The sequence below is a fragment of the Cibotium barometz genome, chromosome 44 (genome assembly GCF_041138505.1).
Source record: "Cibotium barometz isolate CiBa-2024 chromosome 44, ASM4113850v1, whole genome shotgun sequence".
Lineage (NCBI taxonomy): Eukaryota > Viridiplantae > Streptophyta > Polypodiopsida > Cyatheales > Cibotiaceae > Cibotium > Cibotium barometz.
Genome location: NC_141089.1, coordinates 27,414,185 through 27,435,524, shown reverse-complemented (window position 1 = coordinate 27,435,524; position 21,340 = coordinate 27,414,185). Strand labels below are relative to the sequence as shown.

At 47.4% G+C, this 21,340-nt stretch overlaps 1 protein-coding gene across 1 annotated transcript in view; it reads right to left on the bottom strand.

The window, feature by feature from the left end:
• Positions 1-21,340, bottom strand: part of LOC147613142 (suppressor-like protein) — an 82,317-nt gene that overhangs the window by 34,023 nt on the left and 26,954 nt on the right. The window lies entirely within an intron of this gene.

The following is a 21,340-nucleotide window of genomic DNA, read 5'->3' as shown; positions in this document are numbered from 1 at the left end:
GTAACTTTTGGTCTCATAGGTCATTATGGCCTTTTGAAGACGTTAATATAACATTTCATTTCATTTCATTTCTCTCTCTCTCTCTCTCTCTCTCTCTCTCTCTCTCTCTCTCAGCCCTGGAGTCTTCACGACAGTTGGCATCACAAGGAGACGGATCATGTTGGTATGCACAGATGAGAGCTTGGTTCCAGCTGCATGGCTTTAGTATGGACAGGCTACCTCCATTTCAGTACTCCCTGGATGCACCCTCTCTCTCTCACACGGGCAGAGATTACCAGACTTATCAGGCAGGACTTGACTCAACTGGACACTAGGAAGACATGGATACAGCCGACACACGAGCTTGGTACGAAGATGGCTTTCTATAGAGATCATCTTCTCCAGCTCACGGAGGATGGGTTTGTGATTAGACCCAGCTACATGGATACTCATCTTTCTCATGGGGTACAGTGTACTATTGGTCAAATGCGCACATCCTCACACCAGCTAGAGATTGAGACTGGCAGATTCAGAGTAGTACCAGCTGAGGCCAGGATTTGTCAGTTGTGCCAGATGGAGCCAGAGACAGAGTTACGTTACATGTCACTGTCCACTATATTATGAGATACGAGGCCGTTTTCACTGCCTGTTCAGAGAGAGTTTCGGACCACTTTCCAGCGTCATGAGATACTAGGATCAGAGATGCCTCGGATTATACTTGCTGGAGCTACGTAGACATAGAGAGGGTCTCTCGAGAGGGAGGGGATCAGAGAGGGAGAGACACCTACAGAGGCAAATTACAAACTTCTTTCGACCAGAGATTGAGCAGTCAGGCCAGCAGGCATTGCATCTAGCCCCAGAGTATAGCCACACCAAAGGTACACTGATTGATCGGGCTATAGAGCTGGGGCGGTCCATGCGCCCCAAGATGAGAGGCCCATCTCGACACCGGCAGAGACTACAACAGAGGATCAGGACCATACTAGCATCCAGTCAGAGTACTCACCATGGAGGACATTGAGGATATCCGCCATCGACCGATGAGAGGCATCTTTGGATAGTCATGTATATGATGCTTACCTTTGTTGCTGGAGTTTTCCTTCCCAGATGTTATCCATTAGGAGCTCCTAGTACCTTACTTTTCCTCATAGTTATTGTTTCAGTTTCAGTTAGTTGTTTAGTTGTTTTAGCTTTTCTTACATTGACATTGTATCAGATCCACCAATTGTTGTAACCTTTTTGGTCTCATAGGTCATTTTGGCCTTTTGAGGACGTTAATATATCATTTCATTTCATTTTCATCTCTTTTTTTTTTCGTGAAATGGTGTTTTATATTATATGTAAAAATGTACATCAGCCACATGGCTCACACAGAACCTATGGCCCAAAAAACCCCCCACAAAAGATCCTCTAAAGGATTATGACCATGCAAACCTGTACACTAATAAGAAAGCCTCCTAGCCAAATAAGCATCCCAGATAAAAGCATCAAAGATGAGCCAACCGAGCCGCCGTAGACCATAACGAAATAACATGTGCATCTAGCTGAGCTGAGAGAAGAGAAGAAAACTGCCAAAGCAGCAAACCGCGGATACATAGAATGTGCCCATGTATTCCAGACAAGGAATCAAAGATGAACCCATTCCGTGTAGTCCAAATATGCCAAAGTCCTGTCCATCTAAGGAAATGGAATATCACAAGGTGACTGTCCGAAGTAATGACTTGAGGACAAATCCCAAATATCCACTGATGAGCCGAAACAGTAGACCTCTCTACTGCCTCCCAAACGCGAGAGACAAAAGACCAAATCTGACGGGCCACTGGACAACTCATGAACAGATGCATAACTGTTTCAGTGCATGTCGTGCAGAAGAAGCAAGAGGCCAATGTAATTTTACGATGGCTGAGCTGATCCCGTGTAGGTAACCCTCCCACCAACATCCTCCAAATGAAAACCTTACCTTGGTAAGGGAGTTTAGACTGCCAACCACGCATAAGAGTTTTCTGCCACCATGATTTAGACTTGTGCAATCCCCACACCTTATTGGCCTTGGCTGAAACCCAATCTTTCTCTGATACGAGCTTATGATAGACCTGGTTAGCTGAAAGTGATATCAAGTCACCAGATTTACATAGTGCCCAATCAAGCCAAGGCTGATCTGCAGATGGCCGAGGCAATGGAGTAAAACGCTCAACTGCATGCATGATGTCAACCCATAGTGGCTGAAATGTCCAAGGAACCCTAAAGTGCTGCCGAATACGACGAAACGAATATGGCCTGTCACGACCAGGTATCACAGCATCTCGGATTCTAACCAAGCCTAACCTGACCATGCGGTTGAGTCGTATGCGTGAAGCATCTCTGTCTGGCCAAACAATGACACGCGACTCCACAAATGTTTCGAACTGCAAAGAGTTCAAAAGTAGTCTTTCATGACCAGGATCCCACCGAGCCAATAGTAGAACTTCATGCCAAGAAAGGAGAATATGCGATAAAATGTGAGATGAGCGAATACGGACAAGATGAGCCACATTCACAATGTCCCACCATGAAGCCTGCACACGTGTCCGTCCATGTGACAATCCCTCCAACTCAATCAAGTCACGAGCCATGAATACCCAAGGCTGCTCCTGCAAACACATATCCTGAAAAAGCGCCCGCCTACGTGCCACCATATGCAAGCGGACATCCAGTAAAGCAGCCCCACCCATTCTTTTGGGCGTCGTAATGTGATTCCAAGCTATCCATGTTTGACCCATAATATTTCCTTATAATTTTGCATTGGCTTCTGGGCTGAAAATAAATTCAACAAAATCAGCCCTCATTGTATGCACGGAATTTGATCTTGAGGCATTAGGGTGGCAAGGCCGTGTGGTGCATACAGGAGACATTGTTCGTCATCTTGGGTATCCGGTGGGTGTGGATGTGGACCCCCAAGTGCTTCTTGCTTGGATTTCTGCTCGGATCTCGGATAAATTTATGTATTGGAAAGGTCAAGGGTGGCCTATGCACGTGTGGGTTAAGGTAGCTCAGGTTATTATGCTTAGCATGATTTCCTATTTTTTGCCTTTGCTACCTTGGACGCACAAATCTCTTCTCCGTTTGGTTGCTCCCATTCGGTTTATGCTATGATTAGAGATCCAGAATCTACTCGCTGAGCTCTTTCCATAGATATGTCACATGATATGGTTTTGCCCAAGCTTCCATTGCTCGATCTATATTGGCTTTTTCGGCCCTGAGAAACATAAAAGTGTCATCCGCAAGGGCTTGAGCAACCAATTGCTTGCCATGAGGGAGATGCAAACCAACCACTTCAACGTGCAATGCCATAGCATCTAGGCGAAATAACATAGGATGAGTGGCAATGGCAAAGAAAAGAGGGCTAAGAGGACAGCCCTGCCGGAGAGAACGGGTGAGAGAAATACCATCCGAAAGTCCTCCATTGAGCATAATCCGCGTGATAGAGCCAGAGCCAAGTAAATGCACCAAATTAGCCATTTTGGGACCAAAGCCCATGGCTGTCATTAACTGAGAAAGGAAAGACCAGCTGACATGATCAAAAGCTTTTTCAAGATCCAACTGCACCATCACAATCTCTTGCTTCTTTGCCTTGGCATAATCCACTCCAATTTGAACATTAAGAATATTATGCAAAATATTCCTACCAGGCACAAATCCATATTGATATGGATGAATAAGAGTAGGAAGCACCTTCTGCAAGCGATTGGCAAAAATCTTTGTAAAGATTTTATACATGATACCCATAAGTGAGTTTGGGCGCCATTGAGCCAAAGAAGTAGGCGAAGGGACTTTGGGCAACAAACGAAGTATGCCCAACTTCCAATCGGCAGGCATATATCCCTCATCCCAAACCCTTTGACAAATAGTGTCAAAGGCTCTGCAAGCTGATCAGCATATTTTCGGAAAAACTCATTTGTCAAACCATCCCAACCAAGGCTCTTTCCCATGGGAAGTTTGGAGAGAACAGCTTCCACTTCCCCCTGAGTAACAGGAGCATCAAGCTGAACCGCCACATCAGGGTCAACTTGATATCGTACTTCAGCAAACAATGACTCCCTTGCAGCCAGGACAGCCGGCGAGACATCCTCTAGAGGGGCAAGCAAATCTTCATAAAACCTGATGCAATGCTGAATAACCTCAGAAGGTTGAGTAACAAGGTTGCCTTGGGCATCCATCAGCCTAACAATATTCTCACGCATATGTTTTTGATGCAACTTATCATAGAAGCGATGAGATTGACAGTTACCATCCCGCAAAGCATCAAGACGTGCAAGTAGTTTAAAGCGAACATATTGTGCTTCCTGCACCCTAGATAGCTCCTTTTTCAGCCATTCTATGGCATCCACAACTTCAGCATCCATAGAGTCAGTAAACATGAACGCCTGCAAGCCCTTTAAAAGCGACTCAAGAAGAGCCACATGCTGTTTTTGTATAGAGGCATTAGCAAGACCATAATGCCGCGCCAATTTCCGAGTGTTGGTAAGGAACACTGGCCAAGCATGATAATCAGCCATGGACACTCTTGTGGAGAAATGTCGTATCAACTGACGCATATAAATATCAAAAACTTCATGCTCCAAAAAAGTGTGATTTAAGCGCCAAGGCTAGCGTCCCAACAAGCCTTTATATGCATCCACAGGATGATAGACCATTTTAAACACAAGCGGCCAATGATCCGACAAAACCTGTTGCTGATCAACCATCATAGTAAGAACCTCTGGCAAAAAGAGATCTTGATGTAAAATATACATCCTATCCAATCTAGCATAAGTGCCCCGAAACTGTTGTGAGGCATAAGTGTAACCCCTTTCATCTGGATGCAACCAAGACCACATGTCTTGTTTTAGCGACCTTGCTGCAAAAGCTTCCCACGCCATTCTCTCCGGGCCATCCATTACAGAATGAGGCGACGTGGCTTGCTCCTCGGAGACACACATATTAAAGTCTCCCATCACAAAGCCAGGATGAGAGATTGAAAGAGCACACAAGTCATTCCACAGCAAACGGCGTGCACGAGCATTATTTGGAGCATACACCCCTAATAACCATAAAGGCGTATCATCCCAAACAAACTGTATCACTAGAAATCTTCCATGAACATCTTGAATCACAAGAGAAGGCTGAAACTGCGAACGAACAGCAAACATAACACCTGATTGCGAAGCAGGATGTCCGCTGTAGAAAACATGAAACCCCTTATATACATAGGCTTTGCCAGCCAACTTATGCTGCTTATGTTCAACTGCACACAAAACATCCCAACCATGATAAAAAGTTGTACGCCAAAGCCTGAACTGCTTTTGGCGCGAAGAAATACCCTTTACATTCCATTGTACAATTTTCATAAGCCTTCCCATAAAAGGAATCAACAAGGCCGTGTACTAGGCCCAGGACAATCTACCAAATCACGAACCTTTTGAAGCATTGCATTTTTAGACATGGTATTTGTGATCTCAGACTGCCCTTGGAGTTCCCGAGCACGTGCCAAAGGGTAATGACCATCCCATGGCGAGATGACCTCACCCTTCGAACCAAACATAAGAGGCAATTGTTGTTGTGCTTCTTTTGTTAGGCGACTTCTAATAGGATAGCGTTCTACTCTATCCACCCCAAGAGCCCCTGAACCCTGAGAAAGTTGGCCTCCCGGCCTCTCAATCCTCGTCTGTTGTTGGGCACCTGAACCCAAAGGGCGACGAGCATATGTATGTAAGGGCCCCTGATGAGTACGCAAAGGCCCCCGCCAAACAGCATCTGAGAAATCCCCCCGCGGGGCAACAAATCGTGTCTTTTTACCACGTACTTCCACCCATGGCTGCTCAACCTCATTCTGAACATCCACATGTACATCCATGTGCTGGGCATCATGTAAAGGAGCATCATACTCATCTTCCACGGGCAACTGCCCATCAACGATATCCTTGGTAGCAACAACTTGTTCTTTCTTAGGACATTCGGAGACAAAGTGGCCCATCTTACCACATTTGAAACAGTGGCCAGCAAATGTATCCCACCTAAGTCATACATTAAAGGTTGCAGCCCAGCCATATTGACACGCAAATGTGTCGGCCTAGGTCTCCCAGTATCCCATAACATGCATAGACGATTTCGGTTTCTAGATGTCATTCGAGGTACCACCAAGACATCACCGATACCTCGCATGAGATCTGGTAAAACACGCCAAAACATTGGTGGGAATTGTTTCACTTCAACCCAAACTGGGCAAGCCTGGCGCAACATATCTTGGTACTCTGCCATAGGCTTCCACGGAACCACATGAACCAACTGCCCATCCAAAAAGAGTGGCACCTGCTCCAAGACTACCCTACGGGCTTCCGAAGTGCGAAAAAGTATTTCATAAAAGCCTCTCGGACCATCATAAATCTCCTCAAGTGCCTCAGGCGACACCAAGCGGCCCAACCATGCTCTAAGACGAGGCAACAATGGAATACGCCCAGTAAAGAAGAAGATTGCAGCACGATCATGAAAATCTGCTAGCTGTTGTAGCAACAAAGGAGTCTCCATGCATACATCAGCCACACCATCATTATCTACTGCAGCCATTTGCATGCTATTTGCCTTCACATATTCTTGCAGAAGCTCACCAGTGATCTGCAGCAAACGTGCAAACTCTGGAGAAGGTACCTGAGAACTTTCCTCTGCATTCTCTCCAACATTCACCAGAGTGTAACTTGCATCAACATCAAGCCTTTGACGTTTTTGTTGCTCCGAGGCATCTGAAGCATAACCCACATCCTTCTCGATCATCTCCTCAATAAGATCCATGTTAAGGCTATTGGCAGCCATGCCACCAACAGAAGCAACCGGGTCATCCAAATCCATGTACAAAAGCAAAGAAAACCCTTTCTCTCAAACCCTAATTCAGCACCTGAAAACCCTAATTCAGCACCTGCAAACCCTTAAATAGTTGCTTGAACCATTGCTGCACCCTTGAGAAAACCTGCAAACCTGATTTTTTCATTTTTTTATCTTCTTCCACTGCTGCCTAAAACCCTAGAGCCGGAACCCTTCAGAAGATTCCGTCATTTGCGTTTTCTTCTAGAGATCACACAGACAAAAAACCTCTGTTGCTTTTGTGCTTCTTTGCTCCTGTGCTGTGTACAGAATAAAAAAGGAAGACGAGACGAGAACCTCCACGCTCACGTGCGCCTTCTCTCTCTCTCTCCCTTTCTTCGCTGCTGCCTGGTGTCGCCCCCCGTTTCCCACCCGCCCTCTCTCTGTGCGCGCCTTCTCTCTCTCTCTCTCTCTCCCCCTCTCTTCGCTGCTGCTTGTGTCCCGTGAGCAAGCCGACACCATGGGAAGCCTACCTCATGCAAGAACTGAAGAAACTCCAGGGAGAATTAGCAGCACTGAAACACGAGACTATCAAGAAAGATGAACAAATCAGCGAACTGAAAGTGCAAGTGCAAGCCATGAAGATGAAGCAAGAGGAAGCACGAGAAGGACCCATACCTACAACACTACAAACAAAAATGACAAACCATGTTTCAAAGGTAAATTTAGTTAACTCACAAGATTTTGTTAAAGAAGTCATATCAGCGGTCAAAGAAAAGGAACGAATGGAAAGTAACAAAAAGGTAATCAGAGTCGGTGGTCTTCCTCAAGGCTGGGATAGGGCAGACATAGCTCAAGAGCTTCGAGAAGACTACATATTAGATACAGATGTACTTACAGCACAACTGAGCAAAGTAGTTCCCTTCGTGGACTTAGGAGACCCTACCTCTATTATAGTAAAGGGTACACAGGCAAAAGTCTCCTATATGGACAACAATGAGAAAATAGCAGTGATGAAGCAAACAAGGTCTCTCCAAGGGACAAAGGTATGGATAGCTGATGAACTCACCCCGCTACAACTCAAGAACAAATCGGCAGAGCTGAATAAAGTTAAAGAAGCAAGAAAGAATGGCAAATGGGCAATATACAGAGGAGGACAAGCAATCATTAAAGAATTCCGTACCCCACCCCCCTCAAGAGCAAATCCATCCATGGATGAAATATAGCTATTTTTATTTTGAACCTCAATTTCGAACTAGATGCAATAGAACCCATTGTAATTTAAACTCTTAAGAGTATTAAGAGTTCATTTTGAGTTATTTTTTTCCCAGTTTTATGCCTCTTTGGCATCGATACCCAGAGTGGAATGTAAATGGATGTACCTGATCTGTCCCATAGGTCGGATTCGGCCTCCCGTGGACGTTAATATAACTTTCTTTCTTTCTTTCTCTCTCGCTTTCGGAAGGCTGGTTGGCAGGCGGCACTGCTGTACACACAGGGAGTGCAGGGCTGGACAGCAGGTTCACCCACGCGTCTCTCTCTCTCTCTCTCTCTCTCTCACGTGGAAACAGATGCTGGACTGCACGCGGCTGCAGGACAGAACAAAGCTTTTCTCACGCCTCCTCTCTCTTGTGAAAAGCGACACAAGGACTGTAAGTTTCTCTCCCTCTTTGTGAGCAAGTGGGACTGCAGGAAGTGTCAAACTGAGTCTCTCTTTTCACTGGCTCGTGACTGTTTCGGAGTTGTTTCTCTGGCCCTTTGTGAGAGGAAGGGTTTGGCAATTTGGAGGGTGGAAACAGGGCAAGTTTTTGGACTGATTTGGAAGAGTTTGTGGACTGTTTCATGGCTGAGTTTGTGGCTATGTGCATGGACAAGTTAGATGCATATTCAAGGCCTCATGGATGCACTGTCTTGGTAGATTAGAGGAGATAACAGTGTGGTGTTTTTGGGACACAAAGCTCTGTGTAATCTCTATGCTAAGAGGTCCAGAAGATTGGCAGATTGGACATGCAAACATACAAGCCATCAATGGCCATGATGTATTCATTTAAACTATTCCATTGAATTTGAATAAAGAAATACCGAAAGGGGCACCAAGCTTTGGGGCCAACAGGTGTCATTCTTCTTTTCGTGTTGGAGTACAGCTTCCATATATTTGTTTTATTTGCTGGATTACAACTGGTTTGGGTGACTGCTAGTCTACCACACTTTGGTTTCTACCAGAGGCCGGTTTCAATGGAACCCTTGCCCGGACACTAGACAAGTGGAAGAAGGCATGGGGACACGGACCATAAGGTTTGCACATGGAAAAGCGCCTGTTTTGGTCAAAAGGCAGAGAAAAGCAATAAGTCAAACTAAGTTGACCACAAGCCAAGAGCACCACTGGCAAGACGGAACTGAATTGGACCAAAAAGCAAAAAGTCAAACTAAGTTGACCACAAGCCAAGAGTACCACTGGCAAGAGGGAACTGAATTGGACCAAAAAGCGAAAAGCTACTTTTTCAAAAAGCATCTCGAGGGCCAAAAAGCAAGCCCTAAAGCCGTAAAAGCAAAGCACAAAGAACTTTGGAAAAGCTTGTTATATTTGAATAAGTATTTTATTATTAAAGGTAAAAAAGAAAAGCAAAGTGAAAAAAGGCAAAGCAGAATCTTGGATAGATTTTCTGGCAAAAAGCAGGGCTCCCCTCTAGTGTAAAACTAGCATGAGCCTCCCTTGAGTACCATGGACAAGGCCTGAAGTTCTTCATCATCATCATCATCCTGGAAACTTAAGCTTATCATCGCTGTCGTACCACCATCGCCGTCTGCCAGTGCCGCCGCCACCACCTGTTGAGCGCCGCCTTCGCTACTGCCGCCTAGACTGCCCATGCACCGCCACCTACTGAAAAAGCGCCACCTACTGCCTGCGCCGCCTATGTTAGAAGTCATCTCCTGTCTAGATATATACACCAGGGCCTTTGTTGTGGGTGTGCCCGCCCTTATGAGGTGTTTTATCATTTTTCCCCACTCTCCGCATTTTTCCCCTATTTTTTCCCATTTTTTCTGAGGCTTGGGAGGGCTGCCAGAGGGTGCCAAGGGCAGTACAGTGCTGGCCGACTGGGTGTTTATCAGTCGTGGGCACTCTTGCTGCTGGCCGACTGGTTTTGATCAGTCGTGGGCACCAGATAGCTGGCCGACTACATTTATGCAGTCGTGGACCTCTTTTCTTCCATCGTTGGCACTCCTGATGCTGGCCGACTGCCCTCTAGGGGGGTATATACAGGACCCCAGCCCCCATGCCTTATTTGTATCATTCCTCGGGATCTTCTTGTGTATATAGAGCAGAGTTACACGCCTACATCTCTCTCTCTCTTGTGCTGTTTTTTTTGCCTGCGTTTTTGTTCTCGTGTTCCCAGATTTAGTCATCATCTCCGCTGCGTATTCTGACATGGTATCAGAGCCCTAGGCTCTAGATAGGTCTTGGGATTTGTGTGAGCAAGAGGGGGCTTTTTTGTAGCTGATTGGTGGACTGTTTTGGGCTGATCGGGAAGAGGAGAAGCAAGAGGAAGGCGGGCTGATTTGCTGGACAGCCACTTGCAGGTATCAGTTCTTCTTTGTTCCCACCCACCCACCCTTTTCAGAGGACATCCCCGCTATGGCAGATCTGTTTGAGATGGCCGAGAGACATGTGAAGATCCCGACACTCCCCATGTTCCCGGTGGACCGTCAGTTAGACGGGAGCAACTACGGCATATGGAAGGTGATGATGGAATCCGTTCTGGAGTCTTACGACCTCACCGATTTTGTCGTTGTTGGTGTTCCACGGCCGATTTTCCTCAACTGCACACCGCAGGTAATCAATCATGTAAAGCATATGACGCTGGCCAGAGGTATATGGCAGCATTTGGCCTCACTTTACAACAGGGTATCGCCCATGAAGAGGATTTCCTTGGAAGTACAGATGCGGGTTATGAGCCCTGCAAAGTCGTCGACGATGCGGGAGCATATTAACAAGCTGCAGGCTCTTCAGCAGGAAGTTCTCCAGGCTGGGAAGGAGATATCGTCAGAGCACATGGCCATAACGTTGCTGTCACATTTGCCCTCTTCGTACTTAGCATTTTACTCCTCTTTGATTACCAGTGGCAGGCTCAGCACCATCACGTGGGAGGAGCTTGTGCCCATGGTCCTGGACCAGGAGGAACGATTCACGAACCCTCCTCAGGGTGGAGGTTCGGAGGCCTTTATTGGCCAACGGTCGAAAGGCCGTAACTCGAGCAAAGGGAAGGCTTCATCGGAGAAGTCTTATGAGAAGATGTCCGACGCTGACCGCGAGAAGCTAAAGGCAGAGAGGACTTGTAATGATTGTGGCGAGAAAGGCCACTACTGGAAGCAGTGTCCCAAGCGGAAGACCGAGAAGGGTGAAGACTTCTCAGCAACAATCATGAAGACTCCGGCTTTTGTGCACCTGGAGGTGATGGACACCGATGCTTCATTTTCTTCAGGCAGGGAGGAGATTGGAGGATTCTCCGCAACGGATACTCGGGAGTGGATTCTCGATAGTGGTGCTTCCAGGCACATGACTCCTTCCCGTTCCGGTTTACAGGATCTCTGCAGGTGTTCTGGTCATATTCTTACTGGGGATACGTCCACTATCCCAGTTCACAGTGAGGGCAGGATGGAGATAGTTCCCGATGGCAGAGGGGGGAAGCATTCCTCCCAGGTGTTGTATGTTCCGGCACTTGGTTTTCATCTGTTGTCAGTGCATCAGGTTTGCAAGACTGGCATACGGGTGGAGTTTGATGAGCATTTTTTTGCTCTCCGGGACAAAGCAACGGACCAAGTAGTTTGGGAAGGTGGAGTGGAGAATGGAGTCTACAGGCTTTCAGCACTCTCTCTCCCAGGTCCTCAGGATTGTGATGAGTGGCAGTCTGGTAATGGCTACTCAAGTGTGGATATGCTGCAGGTGCGAGCTTTCCGAGACCAGGTGGTGGATAGCTTGCCAGTAGATGGCAGCAGTTGACAGGAACTTTCCAGTACAAAGGTTGGTAGTTCTTGTGTTCGTGAGTCAGAGGAAGCTGAACAGGTCACTTATGCTCTGATGTCTCGTCGTGTTCGGGACATAGAACTTCCAGTAGTTGAGGATGTTCTTTCCACGGGGACCTTTCGGAAAGCCAGGCAGGTGACAGGTGATTACTTGCAGAAGAAGGTGGTTTCTCCAGGCTTTGTGGTTCCGGATTCAGAGGGGGTGGTTGACAGGTTTCATCAGGCTTTGAAGACTTGCTTGTGCACCGTAACAGGTGTTGATCCTTGTGAGCAGTGTGATGTCTCTGAGATTCAGAAGCTGTATGGTTCATGGATCTGGTTGATGGACACCGGATTGGACGGGAGCTTCCTGATGAGGCAGTTGAGCTCATGGTTGCAGATGTCTCTTTGTGAGGCAGGATTGCGAGCAGGAGGAGGTTGCATGGCAGGTTTGGGCTTCCACTGGAGGAACCCATGGTCATCCAGAGGCACTTTGTTCGTGAACAGATCGTTGCTGATGACATCTTGCTGGAGTTCTGTTCGACGGAGGACAATACGGTGGACCTCTTCACGAAGTCGCTCTCAGGATTTGCTCAGGCGGCACCCCAGCTCCCAGTGGTTGGTTACACAGCCAGGAGCTGAGAGGGGGTGTTAGAAGTCATCTCCTGTCTAGATATATACACCAGGGCCTTTGTTGTGGGTGTGCCCGCCCTTATGAGGTGTTTTATCATTTTTTCCCACTCTCCGCATTTTTCCCCTATTTTTTCCCATTTTTTCTGAGGCTTGGGAGGGCTGCCAGAGGGTGCCAAGGGCAGTACAGTGCTGGCCGACTAGGTGTTTATCAGTCGTGGGCACTCTTGCTGCTGGCCGACTAGTTTTGATCAGTCGTGAGCACCAGATAGCTGGCCGACTGCATTTATGCAGTCGTGGACCTCTTTTCTTCAGTCGTGGGCACTCCTGATGCTGGCCGACTGCCCTCTAGGGGGGTATATATAGGACCCCAGCCCCCATGCCTTATTTGTATCATTCCTCGGGATCTTCTTGTGTATATAGAGCAGAGTTACACGCCTACATCTCTCTCTCTCTTGTGCTGTTTTTTTTGCCTGCGTTTTTGCTCTTGTGTTCCCAGATTTGGTCATCATCTCCGCTGCGTATTCTGACAGCCTAAACTGCCCGTGCGCCGCCGCTTGCTCAAAAAGCGCTGCCTGCGCCTACTATCATCAAAGCCGCCGCCACCAACTGACAACGCCACTTGTTCTACGCAACTGCTTACTACCGCCACCGCCAACTGGCTGATGTGAGCCATATAGCTGCTATTGTTCACCGTTTCACACCACCTAACAGCAGCCGTGCTATTTCGTGGGCTTGATCCGGTTCATAGTCCTTTGTGCGGCCTCTTTGTGGGCTGTTTTTCTATTCCAGATTGGGCACTGAATCTACAGTTGACCATCATAAGCTTCATCATCTACTCATATCATTGGTGTACTTCGTATACAAGATTGGGTTCGTGGATTTGGTACTAGCCCGGTGAGAGATTCTTGTGGGCCATCCCCGTGGTGTGCTCGGCATCAGGATCTCGCGCTTCGACATCGACATCAACTTTGACTTGGGTTTCAGCATTGGCATATTTTGTTTGCCTTCGTATTCATTGATGCATTGATCCTGGCTTGCGAGCCTGTAGATTGTTCCTAAATAAATTCAAGAAAGGGGACGGGGCCTTTTCCTCGGTCAGTGGGTGTCCTGTGCAACAGATTTCTCAATGCACCCAAAGCAAAAAATGCGAGTTCTACGCTCGGAAAGAGGATGAGTTATACCGACTTTTCTTAGGGCAATGTGTGGCCAATCATGATTGTCCTGTAATTATTAGAATCAAGTGGATCTCCAACTTTGAGGATGGGGGTGATGGTGTTGGTGGACCAAGAGGGTGGAAATCCTTCACAAAGGGCTCTATTGAACATGTAGGGTAGTTGGGGCACCAGGGTATCATTGGCATGCGAGATGTGCTCAACAGTGAGTCCCTCATGATACTGGGCTCGCCCATTACGTAGTCTACGAATGGCCTTGAGGACCATGTCCTTTGTGAAGAAGGTGGAGGTGGTGGGACGGGAATCTGGCAGTGGGGGTAGGGGTGGTTGATAGGGAATATGATAGAGGGAGCGTGCATAGGAGTGCCATGTGTCCGGGCAAGTGATAGGTGTGGGGGCAATGTTCTTGAAGTTTCCTCAAGGCCTCTTTGCAGTTCCCACTGGCCAAACTCTATGGATCGATGCTAGAGGCAGAGCTCAGTTCATTTGCTGAGAGACACGGATGCAGAGCCTCAGGACACGCAGGCTCTCGAAGGAGCTACTCTACCCTTGACTACATCTTCACCCTCTGTGCCATCATCGAGGAGGGTAGAGCACGACATCAGAGGATTTACTGCTGCTTTGTGGATTTCCCCAAAGCTTTTGATACTGTACCGAGGGCCCGCCTCCTACAGCGTCTATAGAAGATAGGAGTCCCATCTAACATGGCTTCCTTTGGTAATCCCTTTCAAATCGAAGTAGAGGAGCACGCCTTGCCTCCCTTACAAGCAAGTGTCCAGGGGGACCCAACTCCCAAGGTTACTGCCATCCCAGCTTGGCGGGAGGCTCCTACCTCACCATGCGTTCCCTTGGGGAGGGTGTGAAGCTAACAGAACAATGCAAGAAGTGTATAATGCAGCATAGAACCCGCTAGGAGTGGCAAGACTACTGATCAACGCAAGTGAACTGTGCAACAACGCTTCGTAGAGACACACCATAAAGCTGCTGTATTATTACGGGCCAATAGGCACTCTGTTGGCGAAGAATGAACCGGAATGTGATCTGGGACACGATGGGCCTCTGCGTGCCCTGATCGGCAAATGATCACCGGAGTATAGCACAAGATCTCACGAACAGACCTCCCGAGGGGAGCTCATTAGGTTTACCTTGTCGACATGTTGACTTTATTACAAGGAAAAGCTGAATCTGGGTGTGCAATAAGTACAATGAGTGGGGGAGGGAATGGAGCTCTACTACTAGGAGAATGCAAAGCTATATGCATGGAGTATACAATCATGATATGCAACCTAGCTAGCTCCATCTTGTACCATACTGGGGGTATAAAATGGTATACATCAATGAAGGGGGTGTCCACACCTCCCTGAAGAACATGCCTGGGTCTGCTCTGAAGCGAGCCAGTCGCTCCGCACCCTCTCTGTGAAACTGAGCTCTAATCTCTGTCATCTCTCTCTGGTATAGGCATGGTGTCTGAAAGCCAGGTGTCCTCCGTCTCCTGCGGGCTCTGAGTGTCTGCTCTCTGGAGAGTAATTCCCTGCTGTGTAGGGGCTGGGAGTGGAGTGGATCTCTGAAAAAATGTAGTGATCTATGTCGGTCGTCCCCCCCTCAGGAGCTGTCTGAGCCTGTAATGATGTCTCTCTGTGACGCTGTATGTCTAGAATGAATCTCCCCAGTATGCGCTGGTCTGCTGCCTCAAAGAGCTGGCGTAGGGAATGTGGCTCTCTGAATAAAATGGGATATCTCTCTGATGGCTGTATATGCTCTGCATCTGCATACATAATGCTCCTCACTCTCCACCTCCTCTCTGCACAATCTGCGTACCCTCTCCTCTCGAGGGATCTGTGCTGCTCTACTAGTCTCGATCTCCAATCGATGTGATGAGACTCTAAGCTGACCAATAGCTACTCGGGAGCCATGTGGTAAAAAGCCCTCCATGTGTCACCAAGAGGTGAAACTTTTTGCAGTTGTTTTCTTTATTTACATTTCTTTATAAATATATATTTTTCTTTTCTCTCTCTTTGGTTGCTGTTGTTTTCCCCCGGGATCTCTTGGAAGGGCTTGGGCCATTGCAATGTCAGAATGGGTCAGCCAGTGGGACTTTGGACCAGTGGTTGGCTAAGCCTAAGAACTGCACTGAAAGATGAATGACAGTGTCCAGGACATGGGCACTGAAAGATGAATGACAATGTCCACGACATGGGCACTGAAAGATGAATGACAGTGTCCACGACATGGGCACTGAATGAGGGCATAGGTTGGTTTACACTAGTAAGTGGCCGCCACCGAAATGTGAATGTATCTTGAATTCTAAGCAAATTCTGAAGTGACCATAGTGGTCAAAGATGGTCAGGAGACCAGAAGGAATGCAGATGACATCATCCCTAAAATCTAGGGAACTGCTATTTTGGGCAGTGTCGGAATTGAAAAGTGTTTGCGTCAGTTTGTGCAGAATGCCAAGGGGACCAAAAGCTGGCAAAAGACTGTTGTGAGAATGTGAACCAGTCAGGAGATTTTTAGCTTGGAAGATTGCATGTGGAAAAGGCTTAAAAATGTGCCAAGTGTCAAATTTATGTGCATTTTCCACTCTGGGAAGAGGGAAGCGTGGGATTTTGGGCTGAATGAGGCTCATTTGCAGCCATTATGGTGGATTGTTGCAGGTTAAGAGCTATTGTGGTGCACTCCCTTGCCCTGCAACTCATGTATTGAGGGTTGAGCTTGCTCCCCACAGCCTCTCTCTCTCTCTTGCAGACTATGGTAATGCTCTCATCAGATAAAATCAGGTACAGTTGTGTGAAATTCATGTTTATATGCAGAGGCTAGTTGCCTCCTTGAACAGGAACCGGTGTAGTTAATTCCTACACCAAAGCAGGGACGGAAGAGGGTAATAACCTCTTCAATACAACGCTGTTTCAGCACTGTTTAGGTGCTGTTTTTGGGCTGTTATGTTGCCCGGTTGATGCCAGAATGCAGTAGGACTTTGCTAAAGTCTTCCAGGACAATACAAGGGTTAATTTGGGCTGAAAACAGGTCTGTGCAGAAAATTACAGCAAGCTGAATTGTGATGTTTTGGACTCCATTGGGTAGTCTGATGCCTATGGAAGTGAGCCTGTCAGTTGGGACTCATTCTGAGATGTTATGGAACAGTTTTAGTGCAGTTATGCTGGCAAATTTCTCCCATAATTTGTAAAACTCAGCTGGTGCAAGTAGAGTGCTCTGTTGCACTCGTACTTTGTATTTTCCAACTTTTTAACAATAAAGAAATACCGCAAGGGGCGCCGGACTTCGGGGCCAATGTGTTGTTGAGCGAGGGAGCGAGGATTCTGTGATTGTGTGTCAGAGTAAGTCCAGGTTATTTGTGAATGAATTACCGCTTTGTGTGTCCATAGACCGGTTTTACCATGTATCTAGGCCTCTCTATAAATCCATCATCAGTGATACTCGTGAAGTGATCTTTGTAGTACAGCATCTTCGGTGGAAGAGGCTGTGTAGGCGATATCCATGTCTCTCGTGTATAGAGCTGCCATAGGTCCTGTCTCAATACTCTGTTCCTCTCACTATGAGAGACGGATATGTGGTGCATCCCTATCATACTGGAATGGTGGTAGATGATCCATGTCTAGGCCATGTTGTGAGAACCAATGTGTGACCTATGCATACCATGATCCTCTGTCTCCTGCCTCAGCCAACTGTCTAGATGCCTCAAAAGCTCTGTATGACAATCTATCCTGTGGCATCTCTCTGATTCTGTCTAGCAGGCATATAGTCTGGAATACGGCCTCTACCATCATAGGAGGCGAAGCAAACTCTGCTCGGATAATGTCATGAGGTACTGACGGTTTGCTGCATATCATGCGTGCCATCATGAGGGCCTGGCGCCCATACCGCTGCTCCATACATCAGTGCCGGTGTGACTAATGTGTCAAATAGCCACCCCTTCGTCCAAGACTCCTGAAAATGCACCTGGTGGCACTGTCTCTCTAGCATAGCCAATGCTGCATATCCTCGTGTCAATCTAGCTCTGGCTGCTGAACCCATGGTGAAGCGCGTGGCTGCTGTAGAGAAGGTAACCCCTAGGTACACGTATGATGTCACCACCTCCACTTGGCGTCTTGCGAGAGTGACTGTCAGCTGACTCTTGCCCTGTCTCGATGTATGAAAGACCATAACCTTGGTTTTCCCAAGGTTCACAGTAAGACCTCTCTGTGTGCAGAAATCATCAAGTGCATGTAGATGCTGCTGTAGACCTCCTAGAGACTCAGACACTAATACAATATCATCAGCATAAACCATAATATGTACTGAGGTACCTGCTAGATCAAATCCATCTCCGTCTCCCCGTGTAATGAAGTCAGCCACCTCATCAGTGTATAACCCAAATAGCATGGGGGAAAGTGGGCATCCTTGCTTCACACCAATGGTGCTAGCAATAATCTCGGACATACCTCCTAGGCATCTGACTTGCCCAAAAACCTGCTCATATAATGCATAGATGCCCCATGTCATATCTGCTGGTATGCCAAGAGACTGCACGCGCTGAAAGAGCCTCTCTCGTGGTACTGTGTCAAATGCCTTGCAGAAATCCACAAAGCAGCAATAGAGCTTTCTCTTCCTCACTTTGGCCTGATCAATCATACATCTCAAAGTGAATACATGGTCAGTGGTAGAGAAAGCTCTCCTGAAGCCTGCCTGCCATGATGAGCGTAAACCTGCTCGCTCAGCATATAAGCTAAGCTCTTGCTCCAACACTGCACCATAGAGTTTGGCCAACACGTGGCCAACCATAACCGTCCTGTAGTTGTTCCGATCGAGCATATCCCCTGTTTTGTGGATCGGCACAATGGTGTGCATCGTCGTCCACTCCACAGGCAAACCCTCTGCTAGTGCCTTGTTAAACAGGTGTGCAAGAAAAGGAGCCAAAGAATCTACTGCATATATGAGATGCTTGTTAGAAGTCATCTCCTGTCTAGATTTATACACCAGGGCCTTTGTTGTGGGTGTGCCCGCACTCCCCGTATTTTTCCCCTATTTTTTCCCACTTTTTCTGAGGCTTGGGAGGGCTGCCAGAGGGTGCCAAGAGCAGTACAGTGCTGGCCAACTGGGTGTTTATCAGTCGTGGGCACTCTTGCTGCTGGCCGACTGGTTTTCATCAGTCGTGGGCACCAGTTTGCTGGCCGACTACATTTATGCAGTCGTGGGTCTTTTTTATTAGTCGTGGGCACTCCTGATGCTGGCCGACTGCCCTCTAGGGAGGTATATATAGGTCCTCAACCCCCATACCTCATTTGTATCATTCCTCGGGATCTTCTTGTGTATATAGAGCAGAGTTACACGCCTACATCTGTCTCTCTCTTGTGCTGTTTTTCTGCCTGCGTTTTTGCTCTTGTGTTCCCAGATTTGGTCATCATCTCTGCTGCATATTCTGACAATGCTCACCCTGTAGGCCCATATGGTCGGCGGCCCGGCCATGCTGTAGGCAGCGGATAGCTTCCTTTACCATCGAGTGGGTAAAGAAGCTAGCTGTGGTAGATCTAGGCTCTTGTGGCTGATGCATAGGTGGCTGCTGTGGGGCATGGTATAGGCCCTCTGCATATGTGTGCCATGTCTGTGGGTCTCCAATGGGTGTCGGTGTCCGGGGCTCTCTGAAGTGCCGCCATGAGAGAGAGAGAGAGAGAGAGGGAGAGATACCCCACACAGGTAAACTGATTTGTCTCATAGGCCGAGTTCGGTCTTTTGAAAGACCTTAAAATCTCTCTCTCTCTCTCTCTCTCTCTCTCTCTCTCTCTCTCTCTCTCTCTCTCTCTCTCTCTCTCTCTCTCTCTCTCTCTCTCTCTCTCTCTCTCTCTCGGACTTGTGTGCATCTCTTGTGTGTCTATTTTCTGTGCAACCCTAATCCAACAGTGGAATCAGAACTCGGTTCCTATTCTCGGATTCTACAGTTTCGTCCCCGACCAGCTGCCCGCGCAATTGCAACTTCCGTCCGTCGATGCCTCCTCGCTTTCGTCGTCTGCCATATCTCAGTCCAAGCCCCTACCACCTCTACTCCGCCCGCCTAGCAGCCCTCAACCCTTTGCAGCCACCATTACCAGCGGTGCTAGTGGGGAGGGCTCCACCACCGCCCACAAGAGTAGAAGAGATGGGATACTCGTGATGCCCAAGAGATGGCTTTGATTGCTTTGTCGGTAAAGTGATCAATCATACCACATATTTGGTCTTGCAGGACCTCACGGCAAGCTTGGGATGTACTTGAAACCATGTATCAAGCAAAGAAGGAGGCCAAGGTTGCATGTCTCAAGAAAGAGCTTGAGAACTTGGACATGAATGAAGGTGATAGTATGGCTGATCATCTTACGAAGATCCAGGATCTTCAAAAGCAGCTGCTCAATATTGATGAGGTCATTTCCGAAAAAGGAGCTGTTGTCCAGGACACTATCATCTTTGCCAGAAACCTACTTGAACTTCCACACATGGCTCACTCTATCTATGTGGGGAAACCTTGAACCAATCTTGTTTGAAGAGTTGGTTGGTTTGTTGCTACAGGAGGAGCAGAATCGGAAGAACAAATATTCCACATGCGTGGTGATGGAGCTTTTGCTGCTGAAGACAAGGGCAAAGGAAAAGCCAAACATAGTTTTCAACCAAAGGCTGATTCAAGACAGCCTTCGCAAAAGGCTAAAAATGATGCAAGCAAGCCCAAAAAAAAGAGCAAATGTCATTACTGCAAGAAGCCAAGTCATTACTTGAATGAGTGCAGAAAGAGGCTTGCAAAGGAGAAGAAAATGGAAAGCGGCATGACTGTAGATTCTTCATCACCTACAGGGAAAGATAATGCATCAATAAATCTTGTGCAGGATGAGTGGACTTTCCTTACTTGCAGTTATGATGCATCATTGGAGCATATGTCTATGAAAGACACGACACATGGTACTTTGACAGTGGTGCTTCTAAATGCATTACCTCACGGAGGGATTTGTTTAAGAAGCTTATGGCTTCCCCTTAAGGCAAGCGGATAACATGTGCAAACAATTCTTATCCAGTTCAGGGTGTTCGTGAGGTGCTCCTCACAACAGCAGATGGTGCAGAATTATGTCTTCCAGATGTATTGTATGTACTAGGGATTAAGAAGAACTTGTTGTCCGTTTCCTCTTTTGCTAAAAGAGGATATGCAGTCCACTTTGAGAACGACAGATGCACAGTGAAAGACCGTGAAGGTGGCTATGCATTGGTCACTTCCAGCACATTGTACCATGGGTTATATCAGCTTGACAGGTTTAACACGAGAGAGCATGATACTCATGTGGTTACCACTCTTACACCTGCCATGCATGAGGCAGAATTAAGGCATGCCAGGTTTGGGCATGTGCATTATGGTAGTTTGATGCTATTGCAAAGGCATAAAATGGTAATGGATATGCCTCATGTAGAGCTGCCACCAAAACATGTATGTGAAGGGTGCATATTGGGTAAGATGCACAGAAATGCATTCCCAAAAGATAGATCAACAAGGGCTGTCTGGAAATTACAGCTTGTGCACAGTGATGTGTGTGGTCCTATGCAAACACCATCTTTTTTTTTTCCCGAGAAAAGATCCTTTCATTAGTTATATAAAAACGCCCGAAGGGCTACAAAAGATCTCTCCTGCTCCTAAGAGAGAGAGAGCAGCGAATACATCATGGCAGCCCGGGAGACTCTCCCTAGGTGCTGCAAAATACAAGCATCAGTACAAAGAACTGAGCGGCTAAATCATA